A 17,342-nucleotide genomic window follows, 5' to 3' on the forward strand; every position below is an offset into this window, starting at 1 on the left:
CTTAGGCGATAAGGGTAGGACATGGTATACAAGCCTGGATACCGTGGAGTGAGCCAACTTCAATAATCTCAAGGATCTCTTCGTCAAGAGGTTTGCCGAGCCCGGATACTCTGATAACCTGCTAGTACGCTTGATGAATGTCAAGCAGAAAGAGAAGGAGGACATTCGCGACTACGTGGCCCATGTGAGGAGTCTCTTTAAGAGAATCCCTCTAGGTGAGCGACCTACTGACAGAGCAGTTTCAACTGTATTCATCAGCGGAATTAGAGATGAGGAGTTGTATAAGGCATTGGCAGGCAATTCAAGCTTGCAGCGGGACGTAGTGGCTATAGTTTTTGAGGAGGCCATCAGAGTCGATGACTAGCTGAGAGAGCGAAGCTCTAGGAGCTCAACTCTAGAAGAGACTAACCCGCTACTTTTGGAGAGAACGTCAGCCTCTAGTGAGTGGTCAAACCCATCATCCCAAGATAAGGGGAAGGCCACCGAGACAGACCAAGGCTTGGCTGAGGTCAAGATGGAATTGGCCAAGATACACGACATGTTGAGACGACCAATGCGCCCGCACATCCAGTGCGTGTACTATGGCAGAAACCACTTGCCATCCAAGTGTCAAGTCCCTAGGTCGAGACCTTGCGCTAACTGCGGTAGGTTCGGCCACGATGCCGCACATTGCAGACTACCATGAAGACTTCCATACTCGCAACCCTACGGCCAGCCTTATCCAGCTAATAGGCCGTAGCCATTCTTCAGAAGGGGAGCCCCATTGGCTCTATCTGCGCCTAACGATATGAAACCAGTTGTCCCTAGAATGGACATAAATCCTACCGGCATTCCTAGACCGCCTGGTCCTTATGTGACCCACCCACCAAGTGATGCTCTAGTACCTTATGTGGAGGAGCCTAGTGACGAAGAGACCTACATATGCCCTTACATCTCTCATGACGATGAGGGCAACGCGATCCTCATGGATTATCAACCCGTGCCAGTAATGGCATTAGGACGGGGACGGGGTAGAGGCCTAGGAGGGCAGCCCACAGGATCCGGTCACTTGTTGGACTTGCAGCCACCCCGGTCACGTCTCATCACGCTGCCCTGAAAGAGAGCAGCAAAACATGGACAAGGCTGACCAAAGGTGCGCAGAGTGCGGAATCACCCATCTTTTCATAGACTGCCCAAAGCGGAAGTCGTCCTCTAGCTCAGCTAATGTGCCATCCGTCCCATTGGGGCTGTTCGGTGTCGAAAACCTCGACGGGGAAGCCATACCTATTCCCTTGCGAGTTATGACCAGAGCCCAAACGAAGCAGGCCGGCATCTCTCTGCCAGGACCTAGCAATATTGACGCTACCTCAATAGGAAAGAAAAGCCGCAAGCGGAAAAAGAAGAGATCGGAAGCTCAGGTTGCATTGAAGACTAAGAGTGCTACGTCTTTACCTATTGGAAAGAAAGTCTCAGACGCGAAGGCATGAACCTCAGCCCCTAAGACAGCTGAAAAGGGAAGTGCTAAGATAGGGGAATACCCTCATCCAAAGCGACAATTAGAGGCCATAGAAAAGGTGAGGGAGTGGGTGAGGGAGGCTCAACAGCATCTCACTGACGCTGAACCCATCATAGAGGACGAGATCGACGACCTCTCCAGCGTGATCTCGCCAATGTCACCGCCTCAACCTAAGTTGTCAACCTAAGTCGGTCGAAGCCACTAAGCCACAAGCAGTGCCTCTGAGACCAAGTCTAGATGCGACAGAGCCGCAAATCAGCCGCCGCAGCCATTGGCCCGGACAACCAGGGCTAAAGGAAGGACGAGTATCTAACCACCTCTTGACCACTCTAGTGACCACCCCTCTAACACTTAACCTGGGAGATCTGCTTAGGTAGCACCCCACCCTATGGCAGGACCTTAAGCAGTGGGTCGAGGGATCACGAGAGCAGGTCACGGCAGACCCTCAAGTCCAGGATGCAGAAACACAATTACCAAGTCTGACGCTGCACTGCGTGCCTAAATCCTTGCACGTCAATGCCTTTTGGGAAGGCTCTGAGATGCACACAGTCCTACCAGTCCTAGCCCTGGGTGACACAACAAGGAAGGGAATTGTAGACACGGGAGCTAGGGTTAGTGTGCTTAGCCATGCAGTGCTGTAGACTTGGGGGAACCCACCTGTGGAAGCTGCTCGGTTTAATGTCACGCTAGCAAATGGTATGAGAGTGAAGCCATTCGGGGTCTTGAAGAATTGGCCAATGAAGATTGCAGGTGTCTAGTTCTCTGTCGACTTTATAGTCATGAAGGGAGTGGACTACGATGTCCTATTAGGCCGACCCTGGATGCGCAACGCTAGAGTCATAGAAGATTGGGGTAATGGCTTGATCTTCCTAGGCAATAGAATTGACGCCGTAAGAATAGAGATGGACACTTGGAAGACCTCACCAGTCGACCTAGACGCCATCTCTGCTATGCTCAAAGGGAACACTCAGGTCAGGAAGCCCTATGGGCCCTTGACTAAGTACATCCCATGCCCAAAGGATGAGCGGGATTGGATGCACATTCTCGCTACAATTGACTTGCCATTCTCAGACCATGAGGCATATGAGCAGGCCGTCAAAACAATTGGCAAGACAAACGAAGCACTCTCTACACCCGTCTACATGATGGCAGCAAGTCTCCATGGTAGGCCTGAGCCTGTTACCTTCCAAGTGCCATCGGACAAAAGGGAACTCCAGGGGGTATTGGAATACCTAGCAGACCAGCTAGCGGGCAACTCGGCTGCCAACTTCAAACCACTCCAGGATCTTTTAAGGATCCTTAGTGGCAATGGACCAAGGTGCACGAGCTGAACCTCATGTATAACTGGGCCCTGATTCCAGACCAACGACATAGGGCATACCAAGCCCTAGGAGACGATGGGCAGTCAAATGACAAGGATTCCTGCGACGAATACGAAGACTACCAATCCTTCAGTGATGAAAGCGAGGGTGAAGTGGATACCATAGAGTACGACACTGAAGGACGAGAAATTGAGCAGATATGAGCAGACGCCAAGCCGCACAAAAGGTAGGCCCTTAGACTGGAGCAAGGAGTCATGCGCATGAAATGTGATCATGCGTGGTTGGAATGTACAGGGGCCATAGACCTTGGGCAAGCAGGCCTAGCCCAGTCAGGGACGACATCAATACTTAGAACCGAATCGCCATCCGAATTGCTGCCACCAGGGGAGACCACCTCTTCCAGCGAAGATGAGGGGTTGGACTCTGAATCGAAAGTTACTTCGGATAGCGACCCAAAGATCCCTAGGCCTCCCATGACCAGATACACCAAGGGGGACTTACCCATCCACCTGAGACGTAGACGGTCAAAGCAAGGTAGGGAAAAGTACCCCAAAGATGCACGATTAGGAGAGCAACGAAAGCCACAGGTTCTCCCTAAACACTTCACTAAATTCAAAAAAGGGGATAGAGTAGTGGTTCTACAAGGTGCCAAGCATCAAGGGCAGACGAGCGAACCAATTGAAGGACCAGCCAAGGTCAAGGAGGTAAACCTAGCCCTGGAAGGGGAGATACCCGACCAGTGTTCATTGCCGATGACTTGGGTGATGAAGAAGAGTCGAGTCTTATCGCTCTCTTGCGGGAGTACATAGACGTATTTGCTTGGTCCTTAGAAGAGCTACAGGGGGTAGATCCGAGTGTTGTGACTCACAACATACCCATGACGTCGGACGCAATGCTGGTCAAGCAGTGACCGTACTCCATGAATCCAAAACACGCTCATGCTGTCAAAGAGGAAATCGACAAGCTGATGAGAGCTGGATTCATCTATGAAATTGAGAGCTGGATTCATCTACGAAATTGAGCACACAGACTGGGTGTCACCCATAGTCATTGTGATGAAGAAGAATGGCAAAATTCGAGTGTGCGTCAATTACAAGAAGGTAAATGCTGCTATAAAGAGAGACAACTATCCCTTCTGTATACTGAGCACATGCTTGAGAGGGTGGCAGGCAAGGAAGCCTACAGTTTCCTGGATGGCTTCTCAGGGTACAACCAGGTGCAAGTACATCCGGCAGACAGGCACAAGATTGCCATTGCCACTGAGTGGGGTGTCTTTGTGTACATAGTCATGCCCTTTGGGTTGACCAATGCCCCTGCCACTTTCGAATGCCTCATGTGCACCATCTTTAAAGACATGCTTTGCAAGGAGTTAGAGGTCTTTGTCGATGATCTGTATGTCCATTCGACTTGGATCGACCACTTAAACAAACTCTGGGCAGTCTTTGAACGATGTCGCTTATATCGTCTCTCCTTGAACCCCTTAAAGTGCCAGTTCTGGGTGAAACATGGATACATCTTAGGGCACGTAGTGTCAAAGAACGGCATTTCCACTAACTTTTCTAAAGTCAAAGTCATTGTGGATTTACCACCACCCGATAACTACAAGGGAGTTCAGTGCTTCTTAGGACACACAAGATATTACCGACGCTTTGTACTAAATTAGGCACTAATTGCTAGACCATTGTACAAGCTGTTGATAGTGTTCGAGTGGACTGAGGAATGCCACCATGCATATGAGGAGTGGAAAAAGGCTTTCACTATTGCACCAATCTTACGAGCCCCAGATTGGAACATAGCGTTTCATGTACACATAGACGTCTCTAAGTTTGCTATCGGAGCCGTGCTATGCCAGTTGGGCGAACATAATCTAGACTACCCGGTGAGTTTTGCCAGCAGGCAGCTCACAGAGATCGAGATGAACTATTCCATGACAGAAAGGGAAGGATTGGCCATGGTATTCGCGGTAAAGAAATTCAGGCATTACCTGTTGGCCACTCCCTTTGTCTTCTTTGTTGACCATCAGGCCTCGCTGTATCTTGTGAATAAGCCTTGTGCCACGGTACGCATAGCTAGATGGTTACTCCTGCTACTGGAGTTCGATTTCTCTGTGGTTGTACGCAAAGGAAAGTAACATTACATGGCTGACCACATGTCCCGCATACCCATAGGAGAAGCCGTTGGACAAGGCATACCTGACGATTTGCCGGATGCTCATCTCTTTAACCTATCTAATGAGAAATAATTATTTAAAGCTGATCTGATGTCGTATTGGGCCGAAGACATAGTGCAAGTACTAGAGAGCAGACTACCTGAGCGACCCATTGAGAAGGCCAGGCTGAGGAGGCTTATCCTGAAAATTCAGCAATACCAACTGATAGCCAGCCAACTCTACAGGTTGGGACAAGACGGGTTGTTGCGCAGATGCATATGTGAGCATGAGATGCACGACGCATTGAATGAAGCACATGGCAAAATCGTTGGAGGACACTTCAGTGGGGACACAATAGCATGAAAGGTGCTACAATCCCAACTATGGTGGCCCACCCTCTTCCGTGATGCAGCTAAATTCGTAAGGCACTGCGATGAGTGCCAAAGGACCAAAGTGCCTGTGTGGAAGGACAAGATGGAGTTGACCCTTGTCATAGCCCGACAACCCTTTGAAAAATGGGGCATTGATTTTATTGGGCCTATCAGTCATGCAGCACAGTATTCCCAATCTCACTACATCATCGTGGCAACCGACTATCTAACGAAATGGGCAGAGGTACGAGCCACGAGAAAGAATGATGCTAGGACCACTGCAAAGTTCTTGTGGGAGCAGGTCATTTCACGGTTTAGCTGTCCAATAGAGCTGGTAAGCGACCAAGGCACACACTTCATTAATGAAGTGATTGCCCACTTGGTCTCTACCTTCCTAATAATTCATCGAAAGTCCTCTCCCTATTACCCTCAAGCTAATGGCCAAGCCGAATCCACAAATAAAATCTTAGTCAACATGCTCACAAAAGTCGTGTCTACTTCAAGAAGAGATTGGGACAACAAGCTAATGGCAGCCTTGTGGGCCTATCGCACAGCTTATAAAACGGCTGTAGAACAGACGCCTTTTAGGCTGCTGTACGGAACTAAAGCCATTTTTCCCTTAGAATTCTTCATCCCTAGCTTGAGGCTAGCAGTCCAGGAGCGTTGGGAGGGAAGAGAGGCTTGGACCAACCACTTGGTGGAGCTAGAGCGCTTAACGCAGACCCGACTCCTCACCACTCACTCTCTGATTTGTGAAAAGGCTCGATGAAAGATGTGGTTTGACAAGCATATCAAGCAGCGAGACTTCGAACAAGGGGATCTTGTTCTGCTATACTCGTTAAAAGGACATAAACAAAAGATGAAGTTCCGAGGACTAGGACCTTTCAGAGTATGCATGATTGGTAGAACCGGGAATGTTGAGACACTTGACGGTGAAGGAATAGGCTTTTTTAACGGCAGCCTGTTCAAATTCAAAGAGGCAGATAGATGACAAACAGAGTGAAGCAACTAGCTTCCTCTCTCACACTCCATTATTCATACCACACTCAATAGTGAAAGATACAACCTATGGTCATAAGACCATTCACACCAAAGGCACCGACTTATTTAACGTATCTAACTACTATGGCTAGACTAGCTGTGTCCAGCTCATGTCGGTCAACACACACTAAATGAGCTTGATATTCTAACACTCCCCCTCAAGCTCAAGACAGCATATGTACTCCAAGTAGCTGTCTAAAACCACAGAACTTATCTTTACCCAGAGACTTGGTAAAGATATCTGCTACCTGCTCATCAGTCCTCACATGCATAAGATCAACCTTTCCTACAAGGACCATCTCACGAATAAAGTGGTAGTGTACCTCTATGTGTTTTGTCCTGGCATGGTAAACTAGATTCATGGCTTGGAGTACACTACTCAGATTATCACATAACAGTTTCACTAGAGCATCAACCTGAATATCCAAGTCAGCCATAAGCTTGAGCAGCCAAGCAATCTCACATGCTGCCAATGCAGCCCCCCTGTACTCTGCCTCAGTACTAGATAAAGCAACCGTAGGCTGCTTCTTGCTGCTCCAACTGATCATGCTGCTACCAAAGCCAAAGGCATAGCCACTCGTAGATCATCTGTCAGTTGAGCATCCTGCCCAATCTGCATCTGTGTATCCAATCAGTATCAAGGGCTTATCTCTGACATAGAACAGCCCATAGTCTACAGTAGACTTAACATACCTCATGATGCGTCTAACTGCATCCAAGTGCGGCTTCCTCAGCTTCTGCATAAACTGGCTTATCAGCCCTACTGCATAGCTCAAGTCAGGCCTAGTGATGGTCAAGTAAATTAGACTGCCGACCATCTGCCTGTACATAGTCACATCTTCTACTTCAGCCCCAGTGTTCATGTCTAGCTTTACATTCTAGTCCAGAGGTGTATCCAGTGGTTTGCATTCAGCCATGCCATACTTCTTAAGCATTTCCATGGCATAGTGCTTCTGCATCAGCCATAAGCCATTTTCAGCTGGTACGACCTCAATACCCAAGAAATACTTAAGATCTCCCAGATCTTTCATGTCAAATTCAGATTTCAGCATCTTCATAGCATGCTGAATTCCCATGTCATCATCTCCAGTGATTATCAGGTCATCAACATATATGACCAGCACTACCAAGCCACTGTCAGTCTTCTTTGTAAACAGGCTGTGATCAGCCCTGCCAACAACAAATCCAAGAATCTGCAAGTAACTGCTGATCCTAGCATGCCAGGCTCTCGGAGCGTGTTTCAGCCCGTATAATGCCTTTTTCAGTCTGCATACATAATGCTGAAAATCAGGGTGCACATACCCTTCCGGCTGAACCATGTATACATCCTCTGCTAAATCACCATTGAGGAATGCATTCTTAACATCCATCTGCTGCAATTTCTAGCCTTTTGCAACAGCCAAGGCAATAACAGTTCGTATGGTTGCCATTTTTGCAACCGGGCTGAATGTTTCATCATAATCCAACCCATACTGCTGAGCATATCCTTTAGCGACCAGCCTTGCTTTGTACCTTTCCACACTGCCATCAGACTTACATTTGATTTTATAAATCCATTTGCAGCCAACAAGCTTTTTCCCTTCAGGCAGTGGTACCAAATCCCAAGTCTGATTTTCAGCCAAGGCTTTCATTTCTTCGTCCATAGCCATGCACCAATTTTCATCCTTTGCTGCTTCAGCATAAGTACCTAGTTCTTTGATCTCCATCACTTTTGTCATGTATGCATAATTCTTTGCAGAATAACTAGAGTACGTCAACCTGTCAACAGGGTATCTGACCCTCTGATATCGTCTAGGCTGTGGTGCACTACTCGATTCACCTCTCACATGAGGCGGAATGTACCTGTTCTGCCTCGTGCCAGGCGTATAGATAGTCGGAATACCAAGTTTGCTGTCTAAAGTATCACTAGACTCATAGCTCGAAGTCATTCTGCCAGGTGTCATCATACCATCCTCAATATCTTTCTCTTTTCCTTTGCTATCCAAGACATCATGTCTCCCCCTCATTGACATACCCGTGTCAATGGACGGTGAGCTCCTCAATCTCCCTGTCCATGGGGATACTGTCTGATTGATAGGTCCTGTCATAGCAGTGCTTTGCTGTATATCAACTATAGAGACATGAGTGGAAGGCAGATCAGATGGCATTGCAACTAGTGAGACATACCAAGAGCCCAGCTCATCAAAGATGACATCCCTGCTTACCAAAGTCTCCCTGGTAGAGGGATCATAACATTTGTATGACTTCTTCTCCTGCGAGTATCCAATGAACACACTCTTATGCGCTTTGGGATCCAGCTTTTTCCTTTTCTCATATGGAATGTGCACATAAGCAAGACAGCCAAAGACCTTCATGTGTCTTACATCCGACTTATAGCCATAGAGCCTCTCAAACGGTGTCATGTCATGAATGCCTGCAGTGGGAGTCCTGTTCAGAATATATGCGGCTGTCACAATAGCCTCTGCCCAATAGTAAAGCGGCATATGCTTCTCATTCATCATGGCCCTAGCAGCTTCCATCAGAACCCTGTTCTTCCTTTCAGCTACTCCATTTTGCTGCGGAGTGTAGCTGCAGGTTAGTTGCCTACGAATGCCATTTTCAGCCAAAAAATCAGCAAATTCATTGGAGACATACTCCCCACCGCTATCAGATCTTAAGCAAGAGATGTAACACTCAAATTCCTTCTCAACCTGTGCCTTAAATTTCTGAAAAACAACAAAGACCTCATCTTTTGTTTTCAATATGTAAAGCCAGGTATATCGACTGTAGTCATCAATGAAAGATACATAGTATCTGGAACCCCCCATAGATGCATTATGAGCTGGTCCCCAAACATCAGAGTGCACTAATTGCAGTGGTCGTGTACTCTGTCTTACATGCCTAACAAACGGCAATCGTGACTGCTTACCAAACTGGCAAGCCTCGCATACATGACCAATATCTGAATATTGGAATCTAGGTAACCCTGTTACCAGCTGCTTCTTTTGTATGGTCTACAGCCTCTGCAAATTGACATGCCCCACTCTCTTGTGCCAAATCTCTAAGTCCCCGATAGTGCCAGAACCCTGGGCAAAAATAGCGGAATTCAGCTCTGGCAGTGTAGCATCAAGAGTGAACATTCTTCCATTTCTATGGCCTTTCGCGATCAACTTGCATCCATTGCTAAACTCTTCAATAAAGCAGCCATGCTTATTGAAGCGAACGTGCAAGTTCTGCTCTGTCATTTGGCCCACAGACAATAGGTTCTTTGTAATCGAAGGGACATGCAAAACATCATGAAGATTCTTCTTCCTGCCATCATGTACAACTAGAGGCACTTTGCCTTTATGCTCAATGCTATGCTGCGTGTCATCACCTGTGCATACATAGCCATGCTTTTCAGCCACCATATCCGTGAACCAATCACCATGAGGGGTCATGTGATTCAACGCCCCCGAGTCAATGTACCACACTGCATCATCAGATGATTTTTCAGCAGCCTTATCTTTGACATATTGCATGGCAAACAGTCTATCATTAGAGTCATCTACCTGATTGGACGTAGCATAATGTCCATGCTGCTTGCCCTTCTGATTTCCCTGCTTCTTCCAGCAATCCTTTGCAATATGCCCATACTTTCCGCAGTAGTGACAATCCTTATCTTTATTTGGATTGTCTGACTGACGCTGTTGTTGCCATGAGCCTCTGCCACGGGAGTTAGATCTCCCCCTTCCTCGAAATTTGCCACTACCTCTTGCATTTGATGACTGCTGATTGCTATTACTATAGGATGCATTCTGCTGGCCTCCTCTGCCAGATCCATAGCCTCTACCACGGCTACCACGACCACGCTGATTCGAATAAAAAACTGCATCCTTATTCTTTGAGCTGCTTGACCCTGTAACTAAGCCAAGCTTCACCTCTTCATGAATCAATAACGCAACCAGCTCATTAAAATTAGGCATCTCAGCCCGCACAGATACTGAAGTGTCAAAAGACTTGTACTCCGGACCCAAGCCATTTAAGGTCACTGCAACCATATCCTCATCTTCTACCTGTGAGCCAACAGATGCGAGCTGATCTGCTAAGGTTTTAATCTCCGTGACATAGTCCTGTATGGATCTGTTCTTCCTCTCTATGTTGTTGAATTTTTGCTTCAGTTGTATCTTCCTGGCACTCGTAGTTGTGCCATAGTACCTGATCAATATGTTCCATGCATCTGCTGGGGATTTACAGTTCATGATCTGCATCACCATAGCATCCGAGATACATAATGACAGCCAATGTAAAACTCTGCGAGCTCTTTCTGTCCAAGCTCGATGCGCTCGTCTTTGATCAGCTGTAGGATTCCTATCTGGAACTTCAGGTTCAGCCTCAACACCTGTCACTAAGTCCCAGTATCCTTTGCCTATCAGAAAGTTCTCCATGCGAAACTTCCATATTGCATAATTGTTGCTATCAAGCTTTTATCCCACAATCTGGGTTACATTATCAGTTCTATCAGCATTTGCCATGTTGCAGACCTTGCCTGGCTACCTGCAAACCAAGATCTTCTTAACAGTTCAACTTCAGTCCGGAACTGTTTATGACAGTTTTCTGCAATTAATTACAGAAAAAAACCAGTAAATTTCAGTCAAATATCAGCCCAAACAAAGTCACAATCGATTGATCTAACTCATAAAGACAACTGCCAATACATATGCCTGATGTTCGGTTCAGATTTAACTCCTGCAGACTCACTGCCAAGGTCCAAAAGCATGCAGTCCAAACCTGTAAACTGCAATTACAGCAGCCTTTCCAAAGTCAAACTCTACCTGGATACATGTAATGCATGTTTCAAAACTGCTTAGTTGACTGCGGGTACATGTGTCAAGCCATGCATAGGCATAGAACCTCAAAATAGTATATAACCAGCATATATGAATATTGTAAATAAATTCCCAGATTTCAAATAGCCAATGCACTGCCAATAGGGATTAATTTCAGTCCCAAATATCCATAAACCATTTGCATTACTTCTGTTTCCAATGCTCAAGCATTCAACAGTCATAGACCAAGTCTTCAAGTACCTGTGGAACAACCCCAGCCAACTAGTTCTTCAGAAATAACCAATTTGTGCTTTATGTCTGCAAATTTTTTCCAGTTTTTTAGCCTATCATAGGCTCTCAGATCAGGCCATTTCAAGCTCCAAGTTTATGTCAAAATACCCAAGAAGTATGACATGTCTTCTACCAAGCATCAAGTGCTACATCCAAGTTCAATGTACATGCCAAAGAGCATCCAAATATGCAGACTTCCCAAGTGTACAATGTCACTATAAGTTCACTGACAGTTCAGCCCTGTGCATTCAGATCTGTACACCTCTATTACAGCTCCCACATGAGCTTCCACAAGAGCAATAGTAAGATAGACCCTTCAAGAACCTTCCTTGGTATGCATCCAAGCTCTATGCCACCTGACAAGTACTATACTCCTTGAATCTCAGCCAATGAGAGCAGCCTGTTCATAGGCACAGCCCAACACAGACTGTTCAGAGTACATTCAGATCAGATTTGCCCACTTGTTGATGCTCAACGGAGCTTTGGTGAATCTCCAGACAAGCTACACTCCTGTGATGCTCAATAGAGCCTTGGTAAGCAGTCCATGTGCTGAATCTCAGCCATGGAGTTCAACCTGGAAACAGGCGCAAACACGCTAGCTGGGCAGATCTGTGCTGCTGCACATCTTGCTCATTACCATGACAATGATGCACTCACTGATGCTCAATCAGTCCTTGGAAGACTTCTCAGCAAGCCACAACCCTTCTTCAAGCCATGAGACTCCAATGCTTCACAGTACATACCTCTAGTGTGACCTTTGATGGAAATGACAGTCAGTCCTCTTCTTTTTTCCAGCTCTTCAGTTCACTCTTCAAGTCTTCTTATTGAGTGCATTCCACCAGTGAGCCCATTCATGGCCCTGATACCATGTTCAAATTCAAAGAGGCAAATAGATGACAAACAGAGTGAAGCAACTAGCTTCCTCTCTCACACTCCATTATTCATACCACACTCAATAGTGAAAGATACAACCTACGGTCATAAGACCATTCACACCAAAGGCACCGACTTATTTAACATATCTAACTACTATGGCTAGACTAGCTGTGTCCAGCTCATGTCAGCAGCTCATGTCGGTCAACACACACTAAATGAGCTTGATATTCTAACACAGCCGCGTAAAGAAGTACTATCCTCCTTCCCATCCATTACATGAGCCACCTATGCTAGAACCCCCACTGAACGTCCGCATGGCTACTGTAACCAACCTTACAGATCAGGACGAAGAAGCAGTGGCACCAGTGTATCTACGAATCACAGTGGCAGCAAGAGCGGTGTATTCTTTCGATGCCTTGATTGATGAAGGGGCTGACTACAACATCTTGATGCATGACCATTGGACACGTATTGGTCAACCGAGGCTACAGCTCACTAATGCCAACCTCACCCCGTTTGGGGGTACTACCTATTCACTCCTGGGGAAGTGCAAGGTACTCGTTTCCATCGAGTCTGAAAGTTTACCAGCTTTCTTCCATGTGTTGCCTGACACTAAAGCAGCCGGTAACGTGTTACTATTGGGTCACATCTTCAAGAAGCTAACACACTGTAATGTGGATTACAACCTAAACCACATTCATCTTGCTATCGGTAATGTCTGTATAGTGATGACTTTCAGCAAGGGCTGTCATGATTTCTCCACCATCACGACACCACTAGTAGAAATCCCTAGGACCACGCTCTAGCCCCAGTCTAAACTGGAGAAACCTATGGCTTTGTGCCAGGCTCTCGACCCCAGGCCCAAACCCACCAAGCGTGCTCACAAGGCCAAGGAGTCCAGACTTATGTGGGTGCCAAAACGGCAGAAACCACATCTGGGTACACCACCCAAATGCGATCCTAACCACCAAAATCATCAGTCGTTCCGGCCTAAGAGGCAGTCTAGACGCTATCGCCGTAGACACACAACCACGCCGCGATGGATTCCCAAGGATCTCTTGCGGGCACAAGGATACTACGAGGGCAACCCCTGGATTTGGGTGCCTAAAAATGGCAAGCTAAAAAGCTCATCTACAAGCGATCTCACCCTAGCGTAGGAGGCTTGCACACATGGTGCCCAGCACATAGTCAGCACGCCATTGCCAGCTGTGGCTAGTAAGCCTCAGCTCATCTATTGACCAAAGAAAATGCCACAAGCCTTAAACCTGCCTAATCCAGAGGACTTAAAAAGCCCTATGATTGCTCACTCAGAACCCAACACAACCCCCCAGAGCTTCCTGCAGCACCTCAATGTGCTTCGGAATGCAAAGCCCAACTTGTGACACCGATGAGGGAGTCACTACTATCCAGTCCAGTTGCACCATCCCCACCAGCAGGTCTTAAACCTTCATACGAGATACGACCTTTCCTCTGCTTCGCTAAGGACCTTGCTGTGACCTCTCGGGATGACTTAATAACCTGCATCACGATGTTGGACGACACTTTCACCACATTCACTAGAAGTTATGAGAGGCTAGACCTAGTCCTTCTTGACAGAACCCTTGCTCCGGAGGTTCATGCATTACCATGCACTTGGGAAGAATACAAACTTATGACTACTAAATCCCCCAAAATCGCTGCCGAACTGATAGCAAACGATGAAATCTCAAAGGAGCAAGTGGCCCTCAGATGCCTAGTCACTTCATATCGAAAGCCTCCTCGTTCTGTTCCTGAACACAAGATGCAGGAGCTCATGCAGATGGCAAGCTCGCCTTCCACGTTCTTACAGCAGTGGTTTGCTCTAAGAATCCAATGGGAGAAAAAAGGTTGTCGAATAATGACCAATGCTGAGCAACGCAGGGCAGTTAAAACCATTGAATATGACCCCACTTATGTGGCACCCATCTCGTTTAGGGTTTTGGCCATCACCCGCAATCAGCATTTGGACGACCAAGTGCTTGCCCACCCCTATATTGACCAATTCCTCACGGAAGAGGAATTACATGTCACCAGCCGCCTTAATACTGGAGATCTCTTTCATGATGACTTGATCTACATCTCCCAAGTCTCTATCCAACCGATTGCTCTTGATTGTCATGCTCAACTAGAATACAATCCAAATTCTACACGTGGCTTCTTCACACGTAAAGTCCTACCCCAACAGGACCAACGCCCTTCACCTTTCAACTCCCAATCCTAGGAAGGATTCTTCTCTCAGCCGGAAGAGGAGGGGGTATGTGGGTATGTATGTGGGGTATGTGATGAAAAGAATCAGATAGGAAATGAATAAAAAGGGGGTATGGTAAAGTAAAAGTAGTGAAAGGCATAAGCATTAGTATGAGAAAAATGGCTTCCAAAAATTCAGTCAAGAGTTTAAAAATAGCAAAGTGCTATGTGGAAAATACTAACGGAAGTTACGAATTATGGCAGGAGCAGAAAATGTCGTAGGAAGACCGCGCCATCGACTCCCGTTCACTAACAAGGAAAGGGAGCTATATTGCATCCAATTGGAGAACCGCACCTTCGGCCAGCTCAAGTTCCGAACCATCTACAACATCAGAGTCGTGGTGGCGAAGGAGGAGGCAGCCAGGAGGGTAGTGGAACAGTGCAACCTTACAAAGTACATTGAAAAATTCTTGCAGGAGCCAGATCACTTTAAATGTGTAGAATTCCTTAGAACATACAATCCGGACCAGGAAGGTGGCATTGTAACAATGGGCCGAGGAGAGGGTGCAAAGTAGGTGCAAGTCCGGTTGGACCCAACCTTGGTGGAAAAGGCTCTGGGATTGGTACCTAGGACAGAAAGGTGACAAAAAAGGGATGTTTATGCTTTGCTGAAAATGAAGAAGGAAGAGGTACTCACGAACGACGGCATAAGCATCCAGGACATCCCTGACACTAACGCCAGGCTGCAGGCCAAGTTGATGCACGTGCTCTTCTCCAGCCAACGTTACAATTCCTTAATTGGATTAGCATGCCAATGCTGGAGAATGTAGCAGGCCACACTCTAGACGAGGTGGATTGGAATGGCTACGTGCGGAGGACTATTGATCAAGCGGCCAAGGCACTAGCCCTGGGAAGTGCACCAACAGGAGGAGAATCTCCGGCTTCTAAGGTGACGGAAGGGCTCCTCCAAGGCCTCTCTCATTGGCTACGGAGGAGTCTTGACTGCACTCATTTAGGAGGCAGTAAGGTAGCACAGGAGCCGGAGGAGGGAGAAGGAGAAACACCGGAGAAGTCACCCCCTCGACAGGGCAAAGACAGGTCCACCGACAGAACAGAAACAGAAGAAGAAGGGGAGGGACAAACTAGTAAGAAGACAATCAGGACAATGAAGAAGAAGGCGGCGCAGGGGAAGAAAAAGAGTGATGAAGGCAGGAAGAAAGAAAGGGAAGACTTGGAAAGGGCGAAGAAGGAATCCCTGAAAGAAGCAAAGGAGAGAGAGAGAATAAAGAGGCAGGAGGAGCAGAGGGAAAGAGAGGAGTTACAGAAAGCCAAGGAGGCGTCAAAACAAGAAGCTGAAGCGGAGAAAAGGAGGGAAAAAGAACAGAAAGGGAAAAAACAGGAGGAGCAGAAGAAAAGACACGAGGAAAGGAAGAGAAAAGCGGAGGAAGAAGAGGAGGAGCTGTGAAGGAAGGAGGAGGAGGACGTGGCGGAGGCCACACGATGGTCCATCGAACAGTAGTGCCGAGCAGACAAACTAAGGAACTTGAGCCCATGCAGAGAAGAGGGGCCCGAATCCAACACACAGGTGCCAGAGTTCGTGCCACCTCCAGTCTCCCTAACTCAAAATTTGGTTTGAAAAATGGAGTCCAAGCTACTGTCATATCTCATAACCACCATTCCCTCTGCAAGATTCTTCTTCTTCAGCTATGTATTGAACCATTCCCTTCTCTTCACAATCTATTTTTCATAATAATCCATTGCTTTGTTGCCTATCCAACTATAGGGTATGCAAGTTCAGTCCTCTGTCAACTCCCAATTCTATTTGATCTAACTGATGCTTTCTTACAAACTCCATCGTAGTGAACATGACATTCATCTTGACCATATACTAGTTAAAAAGGGGTGAATCTTGTACTTGTCTTATGCATTGTTCTACAAGCCCACAAAGCTTGATGTAGATAATTGTCCCAATCTTTAGGACGACGATCTTCCACCAGCTTGAAGAGAATCTTTTGCAACGTTCCATTAAATGCTTCCACCAGGAACTCACCACTAGCATCCCCACTAGCGCAGACGTGTCAAATTTCGTGGCGTGGATGCAGTATTTTATCAACAAAGAAATGGGCCAGGGGCAGAGCACGTAGACTACGGCCACAGGACAGAAAAGGCCAGCCATGGATACAGAGTCCAGGCAAGAGCCCAAAAAGCAAAAAGTCGAAGCCTCCACCTCGCCTATTCACGCAACGATGATGCCACGGGCTAATTACGATGAATACGTCGCCGAGCTGCTCTCCTAGTTGGAGAGAGCGAAGGAGGAATGCAAAATAGCCATGGTTGAGTTGGTAGCCGAGAAGGAAACCGTGGCCACCTTCTAGTTGGACAAGACAAGAATGATAGCCTTGCAACATCGCGAGATTGCAAAGCTGAAACAAGAACTGAAGGCTAGAGATGAGAGGGAGGAACATTGGAGGCAGCTACTCGAAAATGAGATGCAAGAGTTAGTAAACATACAAAGAGGGCACAAGCTCCTAATAATGCAGTACCAGGAGCTTGCTACGAAAGCTGCTGAGGTGGATGCACTCAAGGTGGAGCTGAATGCTAGGGACGAAGAAAGGCAACGAGGTAAGGAGGAGCAGGAGAAGGAGCTCAAGCGCCTAACAGGTTAGTTGACCTCTGAATGAGAAGAACAAGAGAGGCTAGTTAGGGAACTAGAGGATTATGGGCAGAAAATCATGATGCTGACCTTAAGACAAGGGGAGGGCCTGGAAGTAATGAACAAAAGGGTAGAAGAGTGGGCCGCGCACA

This window comes from Lygodium microphyllum, chromosome 22, assembly GCF_053477565.2.
Source record: "Lygodium microphyllum isolate KBCC chromosome 22, Lygodium_microphyllum_v1.1.10, whole genome shotgun sequence".
Classification (NCBI taxonomy): Eukaryota; Viridiplantae; Streptophyta; class Polypodiopsida; order Schizaeales; family Lygodiaceae; genus Lygodium; species Lygodium microphyllum.